This window comes from Cydia fagiglandana, chromosome 10 (assembly GCF_963556715.1).
Source record: "Cydia fagiglandana chromosome 10, ilCydFagi1.1, whole genome shotgun sequence".
Classification (NCBI taxonomy): domain Eukaryota; kingdom Metazoa; phylum Arthropoda; class Insecta; order Lepidoptera; family Tortricidae; genus Cydia; species Cydia fagiglandana.
This window is the reverse complement of record NC_085941.1, coordinates 20,286,682-20,297,701: the sequence shown is the minus strand read 5'-3', so window position 1 is coordinate 20,297,701 and position 11,020 is coordinate 20,286,682.

The window sequence follows — 11,020 nt, the reverse complement described above, 5'->3', positions numbered from 1 at the left end:
TCCGGGCCGGAGCTTCCGGCGCTTACTTTTCTATGACATGACAGGTGATCACGTGATGTGTTCCATAGAAAACAATGTTCCGGAAGCTCCGTCCCGGACACGGCCCGGTCTAACGTGAGTCATCCTTTAAGCTTACCGTCGGGCTTAGTCAATTTCTGTATGAAACTTAGGTATTAGCTAAATTAGGGCTTCGTTTCAAATGTAGGTCATTCAATCTAATAAACGACATTTAGCGATGTCGTAGGTCTACTGTGCCAAGCTGATCGTGTTCCTTATAATGTTTATTTTTATGTTCAAAATTGTCTATCAAATGTTTAAAGTGCTTTTTTTTTTTTTAATATGCATGGGTTTACTCATGGCCACAGACTAGCCGAGGCGTAGACGTGGCCTACGATGGAGCGAGCTCGCCCAGAAGGTGCCTGTTCACTCTTGATTTGAAGGTTGCCGGGTTATAAGAGCACGGAAATATAGACGCCGGCAAGGAATTCCATTCCTTGGCAGTGCGCATAAGGAAAGTAGAAGCAAAGCGCTTAGTGCGAATTGGCGGAATATCTACCAAGTAAGGATGGAAACCGGCCGTGCGTCTAAAAGTCCGATGGTAGAATGGGGACGGTGGAATGAGCTCGTGTAGCTCTTGGGCACACTCCCCGAAGTGCAACCTGTAGAATACCGACAGGCTGGCGACTTTCCGCCGATGGGCCAAAGTCTGAAGCTTAGCCGTTAGCTTCTTGTCGCCAATCATCCTCCTGGCTCTGCGCTCCACTGAGTCCAAAGCAATGCTAATTGTGCTAATTGGCAAGAGCGCCGTCCGATGGCGTGTTGCAATCTACGATAGCTCCCTCGGCAGCGATCGTATATCGGAACGAGCATCACAAACATCTGAACATGAGTGTGTAGCAGTGTCACGCTAAAAATTGTCTAAGGGCTTGTGCACAAATCACGCGAGGTTCGATAGGGGATGGGGGACCACAAAAAAATCACGATAGATCACGTTGTGGGAGGGGGGTATGAGGAAACCTCCCGTGTATTTTTCTACAGTGAACGAAACTATGAAAAACCGGGCAAGTGCGAGTCGGACTCGCGCACGAAGGGTTCCGTACCATAATGCAAAAAAACAAACAAAAAAAAAGCAAAAAAAAAACGGTCGCCCATCCAAGTAATAAAATAAAGATTGAAATGGGGCTCCCATACAACAAACCTGATTTTTGACCAAAGTTAAGCAACGTCGGGAGGGGTCAGTACCCCTCCCGACGTTGCTTAACTTTGGTCAAAAATCAGGTTTGTTGTATGGGAGCCCCATTTCAATCTTTATTTTATTCTGTTTTTAGTATTTGTTGTTATAGCGGCAACAGAGATACATCATCTGTGAAAATTTCAACTGTCTAGCTATCACGGTTCGTGAGATACAGCCTGGTGACAGACGGACGGACGGACGGACGGACGGACGGACAGCGAAGTCTTAGTAATAGGGTCCCGTTTTACCCTTTGGGTACGGAACCCTAAAAGAACACCTACCATATCAGTAGATACTTTTTCTCGGTTTCGTTAAACATAAATCTTCACTCTGCACTTCAAAATAGCGAGTCTATTTAACGAAAATAGAAAATTAAACAAGATATTCTAAATACAATACAATTTTTCTTAAAATTAGGTCGAATGAAAAAAATTCAAAATTATTCACTTGAGGTTGTGTGGGGGAGAGGGGCTAGCCAAAAACCTCACCTAGTATTGCCAGGCCCCTATTTCACCAACGTGACAGGTGCGACAATTCGACAAGTCTCATTGTTGCTTACGTCACAGACATCCATGGGCTACGGTTATCGCTTACCATCGGGCGGGCCGTATTCCTGTTGGCAACCATCATTATATTATTTTAAAAAACTTTATTATATCGGCAAAAAACAGGTATTTCTTTTGTGATGTTTATGATGATAATGATGACAATTGTCACAAGATTTCAAAGAACTTTCGGTAATTCTGACAGCAAATGAGTTCTGTGTCGGAATTTCGTGACAATTGTTGTATTTCTTGTGACAATTGTCATTAGCTTCGCAAAATAAATACTTATTTACTGGCGATATAGTGGAGTTTAATTAACATGTTGGTGGCAAACAACTACACCGCCCTTCTGATGGTAAACGGTTACCGTAGTCTATGGAAGCCTGTGACATCAGTAACAGTGATGTCGGCAAATGCGACATTTGTCACGTTGGTGAAATAGGGCCCCGGGGGAAGGGGGCTGTCAAAAAGTAGCCGAAAACACCTCGCGTGATTTGTGCACAACCCCTAAGTGCTTGTATTTGTCATCTACATTCATTTTATATCAAGCAGAAACGTCTGCAAACGACCTAATAACCTTAGAAACAATTTAAAAATTGAAAAATTCACTGTTCTGGGGTGGGACTTGAACCCGGACTACTAGCCTGGTGCTCTTCCATCTGAGCTACCAAGACCTAAAGGGGCCCACTGATTAACAGTCCGTCGGACGGTATCGGCCTGTCAGTTGTTCGGGACTGTCAAAATTTTGTTCTAACTGACAGGCCGATACCGTCCGGCGGACTGTTAATCAGTGGGCCCCTTAACAGCAAATATTTCCACCATATAATAATGAGCCTTATAAACTTGTCACCTACGTACATTTAGCGATATATAAGGCATTGATCAAATGTGCCTACTTATCTGAACCAATAATCTAAATGAAAATATTCGAGTTAGAGTTATTATATTATACTAGACGGGCCCGCAGCTCCGCTCGCGTAAATGAAATAAAGAGTTTGTCTTATGTTTAGTTAAATACCGACATTATTATGTATTGAACCCTGCCCGGGTTTAACTGTGATAGGGACTTCTTATTTGTAACCGATATTTGGATAACTTACTTCGCAAATTTCTCAAAAAATTATGTGATTTGATAAAAGGCAAGATTGTATTTTTTCATCTACGTAGGTATTTATTTAAAACTTGTTTCAACATAAAAATAATGGGGTTGCATTTGAATTGCGCATTATAGGGAGGGGGGAGGGAGTAGGACCCCCCCCCCCCAGAACCCATCCGAAAAGTTAGGAAACCAATAGTTACCACGAAAATATTTTTTTAATTTTTTGAGGTTATGTTCAATAATACAACCAAAGCGTACGAAAGGGTAACCAATTTGGAATTTTGTATACATATTTTTCAGCACTTTGTCCGTATACATGTTTTTGACCACTGTATTTCTTTTTTGACAGCGAGTCGGGTGTGTTGTGAACGCAAGATACCTAACACTCCTCCTCGCTTCGCTCGTCGTCGTACCTAACGGTGACTCTGGCACTGTATTTCGTTTTTGACAGCGAGTCAGGTGTGTTGTGAACGCAACTTCAAACACGTATAAAAAAAACTACGCGTCTCCTAGACACAAATCGGGTGTCATTTGAAAGGGGTGACCAACCCCTATAAAATGCCACCCTTCCCCCCGCCTCTTCCTATGATGCGTGATTCAAATGCTAGCCCAAAATTATTATTTATTTTTATAAGCCCAATTGCAAACACGTTCATTAGAATAATTTCCGCCTTAAGACGAATATGTACGACCACCGCCCATAAATCGCATAATGACCCTTTTCATACAAAGTGCGTTGTATTCGAGATACGTGTCAAAAACTTTTTTAGAAATTTGTAAGGCGCCATCTCTCTTCTTCGCTCGTTTTTTATCCCGTTCTGGTTTTTCAATTTTATATATATGATGATAGTCCTCCTCATCGTTTTCGATGACGGCGACCCTAATTGTAAACATCATGGACGTTGTCTAGCGTGAGCCCTTATGTGGCTGGCCAGGCCGAACTTGGTCTTAAATACTCTATTGCACGCGTGGCAATAAAGTTGGCCAGCTGCGTTAAGCGTGTACACGTAGGAGGGCTTAGGTCTCTCTTTCCGTAATTGTGGCGTTTTGTGTCTAAGCTTGTGAGGCGGCTCAAACAGGCACCGTTATGGATGGTAGAATGCCAAAATTACCTTTTTCCAGCAAGCTCCTCCCAACGCTAGACGATAGAGTTATTATACACCGTGTTTTGATCGAATTTCGTTAACTTCGGGGTATGGTTAAGTACGTTTAAGAGAACTAAATGGCATAGTTAATTTTCAAAAAAAATATTTTTTTTGGATTAAAAAAAAAAGGTTTAAAAAGTAATTAAATTTAGCATGTAGCGTTGTTGTAACACGGGCATACATTTAACTCAAGCAAACAATTGAAATCCGTGACATATCAATGTCATTTCGAACATCGATCGACCGAGATTGTACTTAAGAGGGCGTAGAGGAGGGTAAATTTTCAGATTCTGTCAAATTACCCCATTTCACACACAAACGCAGCTCACGCACACTACCTCAATTTACTGGGACAGGTCAGTGACCCCTAATGTTTTTTTAAAGGTGCTGCTTCGAGTTTAGTGTTAACTACTAACCTTCTTTGAGGAATTCAAACTGTCACAGCTTTCCTTTGTGAGAAGACAGAGAAAAAACACTTTTTTATATATAGCTTTCCTTGTTTGTTCATGTCATGTCATAGGTATGTGACGTATTAGGTAATTAATTATTTTCGTTGTTGACTTTTGTATTAAGATAGGTTCAAAACGGCGACGCTCTTAACTGTCCATCGGTGGACCTTATGCCTTTTGTAATAAGGTTTACGGACTGTCAGTTAACAGTGTGGTGGTGGGCAATGGTAGGTATGCGGTTTGTAGACAGACCGAAGAAATATAAGAAATCATCTCATCTATCTACTCGAAAAAAGTGGACTATATCTAAAATTATCCCTTTATTACTTATAGGTCTTGTAACATATTTTTTTACAACTAAAGACGCTTATTTAATTTCACTTATAACTTAATTTTTAAAGCTCTGTTAATAATAAAGCTTTAAAAACATCTAATAAAATTCAGGTACTACACTTATACTTTTGTAAGTCAGTAAGTGATGCTTACTTAAAACTTATTGGGAAATCAAATAACTCATAATTACCTATATTAAAATATATAAATGTACTATTTCATCTCATTTCATCCCAATCCGCATTGGGCTAGCGTGGGGACTATAGCCCAAGCCCTCTCGCGCATGAGACGAGGCCTGTGCTCAGCAGTGGGACGTATATAGGCCGAAATGATGGTGATGATTTCATCTCATACGTTCAATAAGGCCCAGGACCGGGCCTTGTCACCCGCACTGACAGAGGGCCTTTTTAGCCCTACATAATATTAAAGAACTGTGTCCCGGATAGTATGGGTTCTGGTCCATGGCGCGTCCTGAAGTAACTTATACAGTGTGTAATCGTTAAGTGTAGCCAGGCTATAATTCCGTAAATATAACAGATATCAGAAAACTTCAAATTGATATCAAAAGTGCGTTACCCAATGAGTAAAATTACATTTATAACTTTTTTTAAATAAAAGTAGAAATATCTCAAACATTAACTTCAAACCCTCCCATACATTTAGTACGACGACTCACCCCTCAAAGAACGTCGGTGTCCTAAGAGACAAAACTGCTTGAGATTCATTATTTGCGATAGTAAACTGTCTCTTTGCGATAGCGATAGTAAAAATCTCAAGCAGTTTTATCTCTTACGACACCAACGTTCTTTGAGGGGTGAGTCATCGTACTAAATATTTAGGTGTTAGGGAGGGTTTAAAGTTAATGTTTGGGATATTTCTGCTTTTATGAATAAAAATATTAATGTATTTTACTCATTGGATTACGCGCTCTCTATATCAATTCGAAATTTTCTGATATCTGTTATATTTACGGAATTATAGCCTGACTACACTTAACGATTACACCCTGTATATCATTAGATAGTTCATAGCCTATATCGATAGAATATATCGTTCTTATGAGCGTATTTGGTGGGCATACCTTATTATTAAAAAAGTCTACTGCTTTATACTCGGAGTAATTAACAATGGAGCCGCCATTAACAGGCGTTCCCCTCTGTCGAAAATAGGCGGCCAATGGTCAACCACATGTCAACCATATGTATGGACTGACGTTTGGCTGACTTGACGTACCTATACATTTGATGTGCCCCTCCCCCGCAAAAAACGGCAGACTATTTTGTACCGAAAATTTTAGACATGGCGTCTCCGTTGGTTATATCCTCTAAGGCTTTATAATAGGGTGGCACTGGTGGCAGAAACTCATTTCATTTGTAAAATTATCACCTGTAATTTATCTGTAAAATATAAAAACATTGTATTCACACTTTTCAAATGCCAGATGATTATTTTATTTAATTTTATTTCAATATTTAATGTTTGACTTGCCACGTGCGGTGCCACAATTATTATTCAGAAAAAATATATGAGTGCCTATTTTATAGTGATACTTTTTAGAATGGAGAATAAATGAGCAAAATTTAACAATTTTTTTATTTAGTACAAATCACCACACTGTGATTGTAAAAAAATACATATAATATTCATTTATTGTGCAAAAATCAGTTTATTTGTATGAATCGTTATACATACCTATAACGATTATTTAAAAACTGAATTCCTCGTCCCTAGATTATACAAAAATGATATATAACTTGCCCTAGTTGCTAAGAGCATGAAGAAATATAGCATAGATTGGACCGGGGAGCCGACCATTTCCCCTCTTCCCTTATTTTTGGTATACGGTACGATCTCGTTGCTACCGGGCCTTATCAGCCCATTATTTGGTAATAACGGTATGCAAGGCATCTAACACAACTAATAAAACCTCCATGAACAGAAATGGGTGACATATTTTATAAGATTTGACAGTATCCAAGAAGAATCTTCAGATTCAGAATCATTAAACGGCAACTAAGCCACTAGTATTGGGTTGCCTATAATCATTTTTCTGTGAATGTACTCGTAAACCTCTATCCGTTAGTATGCGATTCATTAATGGACGCACCATGGCCCAAATCGGGACACAGTTCTTTAACACGTAATGTTAATAATCAGTGAACATTATTAATTACGCTCAAATGCTTAAGTTTCAGTACAGGTAAAAGTACATATGAGCTGTACTTTTAATTGTTAGTACAATCGGCATCAAATAGATAGTGACGGCCAAAGTGACCAAATATAGTTATAGGATCTAAATGTGAACGAATAAGGTCAGGTGAGGCATATAAGGCCCACCTTTATATTAACTGAAATAGTTTTATTAATAATCAGGATATTATGACCAAACCAATTCAATATATATTTCTCATTTGTTCATGTTTCTTACACTGCTACTGTTGCTGTTACTGTTACCGACACAAACACCAGAGAGGAGGAGATCAAAATACGCATCCAAAACGCCCTGCGGTGCAGTGCAGCCCTCCACAAAGTGTTGGTGTCCGGGCTTCTCAGCAAACATACAAAGTTACGGATATATAAAACCGTTATACGGCCTATCCTAATGTATGGCTGTGAGGCCTGGTCCCTAACACTAAAAGAAGAAGGTCAGCTCCTGGTAGCAGAGAGAAAAGTTTATCGCAAGATCCTGGGACCTATTCAGAGAGATAACGGCACCTGGAGGATCTGGAAAAATGCCGAGATCGAGGAGTTAGTGGCCGAACCCAATATCATCGGCGAAAGGAAAGCGCACAGACTTCGCTGGTTCGGTCACCTACTCTGAATGGGAGAGGATCGGGCTGTCAAGAAGGCGTTCTTGGGACGTCCGACTGGTAGCCGTCCGGTGGGTCGGCCCAGGTATCGCTGGGAAGACAGTGTGGCGGCGGATCTACTTCAGCTTCGCGTCAGTAACTGGCAGGAAGTTGCGCAGGAGCGGGACAGGTGGCACGCTCTCGTTTCGGAGGCCAAGACTCTCTTTGGATCGCTGAGCCAAAATAGTTAGTTAGTTAGTTCATGTTTCTTAATACAGCTTTTGAAAAATCCATTTTATAAAAAAAACATACCATGTTGGTTCGGAACCGGGCCTTGTTACTGGCACTGACAGTGGGCCTTCTTACAATTAGTCATAGTACAAGTTCAAGAATAACAGAAAATACTACCGGGCCTTATTAGCTTTTATAATGAATTAATTTCATCTTAGATTTAAAATGGTCTATAGTAAAATACGGCCTACATGAGTCATGGAAAAACAAATTGTATTTTATTTAGTACCTATTTGTTGTTCAAAATCTTCAGTAAGCTAACTTATAAGACTCTTTCTATTATAATTAATCTAGATTGACAGTTTACTTAGCAAATTGTACTTTTACCTTTAGGTTTTATGTCGGAAATATTTCACCCAATTTGTACTGAAACATAAGCATTTGAGCGTAATTAATGATGTTTACTGATTGTTAATCTTAAATATACCTATTATGTAGGGCACTTAAATTCTTTTAGCGGACCAAGCGGATGTGTATGTTTGTGGACCACTTTTTTATTTAAATAATTAAATTGTAATTCATTCAAAAAAAGCTATTACAATTAGGGATTTAGATACCTCACCTACCTTATTACAAAGCATTACAAAAATGTCCAAAGGCCAAAGCCACGCCGATAAGACATAAGACCTCATAAACGACTTCATAAATATAAACGTTCACTGAAAAAACCCAAATTCATTTCTGATAATTTTATTTCGTTACTGAGTTATCGTTTTGCACCGAATATCAATGAAATAAAAGCACGTTGTTGTTTGATAGATACATTTATATAAACATCGTCACATGAAACCAATATAGGTACTCGTAAACCAGACCACTGCGATGCCACTGGCTTTAAATATCGTTCTTTCAACTGATGATATAGCCACAAAAACCCGCTGAAACTGCAGGTCGAGTCTTGATTTCAATTTCTTGATGATATATCATTGCATTAACTTTCAAAGCACATGATAGATCTTAGAATAGCAACAAAACTGGTTGAAACTAAGAATTTTATTGCTGAAATTATGTGAACAACATTGCTTCGTCTTCATAAATAAAATTTTAATAGTTTATATTGTTTAGGCTAAAATGTGAAGAATTTTGTTGATAAATTGTTTATCTAGTATATTGACATTATGTCATATATGTTTTTAAAATGACGTAATATGAATACCAGCACAATGAAAATTTATTCCAATAAGAAATAACAAATCTTCAAACTTTTTTCATTTTAAGTGAATTAGGAAGAAGCTAATTATACTGATTTGGTTGTATTAATATATTTTATTAAATAATTTGTCATATTTTTTAAGTATTATGACTCGTGAATAAAAATAAATCGAAATTTTAATGACTCTAGATCTCCGTGTGACGTTATTTATTTACCCTATTAATTTTGAACACAGTTTTTCACTGGTATCATCATTCGTATACGGACATGAATTTCTGTCAATATATATGCCAAATCGAACTGTCAACTTGGAAAAAAGAAGTACGCGTCCGCTTCCAACGGCCCACAGCGGGCATCTGAGGAGAAGGAGAATTTGACAGATATGGCGGATGTATGGAAATTATACGAAAGTTTACGTTTACGATTGAATTTCACTGTAGCCTTTAAGAGGAAAAATAGGAAAAGCCTGATTCGTTGTAGTCCAGTTATCTGGCTTTCGAAATCACTCGATTTTATAGCATGAGCATCGATTTTTTTATACAAATTTTACTAAACGCTGACACTCGTTCATCACGTTTTAGGTACAACTTTGCATAAGTGTATTTATTATATTGTAAAACATTTCAGATTTTCAAGGGTGATTCGTTGTAAACACACTCTTTGGGATATTAATGACATTTATTATAATTTTTTTTATCAAGAGATGTGAACGCTAGCGACTAAACGGTGACTGCCTTTTTCGCTGATTTTGCTCGATGCAGTCTTAAGTTTAGTAGCAAATGTATGAACTCATTCTAAACACTAATCAATATGTAAACCGGCCCTAAGGCAAGTGTACACGCTTGTAGAGGCCTTAAAGAAAAAAAATGATTATCTCCGAAATGGAGTTAATTAGAATATCGGTGTCTTTGAGAAAAATACTTGATTTAAGCTCAAGAATGCACCCTTGAAATTAACGGAAATTAAAAAAACACACGGTGTATATAGTGTGTCGTTGTATGTCGATGTTATATTATAAACCTGATGTTAGTTTTGTCTGTTAAATTATGTATGAAATGTTTAAAGCTAGCACTTAATAGATAAGCACGCGGGTGGCGTGCGAGCAAGCGGCGATAACTCCCCAGCGATCGTGTTTCACTCGTGATTAGTGCCAATTACCAAACACCAAGTTTTCAGTCAGTTGATAGCATAGACTAGGAATCCTCTAGATGGAGTTTAGAGCAATTATTTCATGAAACCGATGCTGTCAAAAATAATGGGGTGCGGGGGACGAGGTGAGCGAGTCCCGTGCCGTGATTGTTCCGTTCAAAGACACGGGCGTCACTTAATGACACTTTGAGTCGAAGATGGAGTAAAACCACCGTATATTTGTGGCAGAGGGTGTAGCGCTACTATGCTCAGTCTGAAGGATGTCTAGTCTATGGTTGATAGCTTCAGTCCCAGTGTTCAATATAAACTAGGTAATCATACGTAGGTTTATAATATTATTATAAGGGTATTTCTATTTAAAGTTGTAATCCCAACTTGCATTTTAGATTTTGAACCTAATATGAGAAAAAAAGTGTCCCCAAAATTTAATAAATAAAATTTTATCCGTTTTGTTACGGTCATAGAAGGTTATATTGAATACGTAACCAAACGGACCAAACATTTTGGGGACACTTTTTTCCAGTAAAGGAGCATTCCACGAAATCGTCTACCGTTGTCCCGTACAAACGCGAAGTTTCTGAAGATTTGAATGTATAAGAGTTTCCTTTTCTATGACAAATGGTCAAAAATATGCACAGAAAAATAATCGCCTGCTTTAAATGCCGAGAAAAAAGTCGCAACACTGGAAATATAAAAACTTTTTACAAAAAAAAGAAAACCGACTTCAAAAAGGATGAAATAAAATATTATCCTTTTTAAGTCTATGCGTTACTAACTGATATGTTTGAAGTCGGTGCCAAGCCAACTTTTGAAGCATACCATGATTTTGGTGC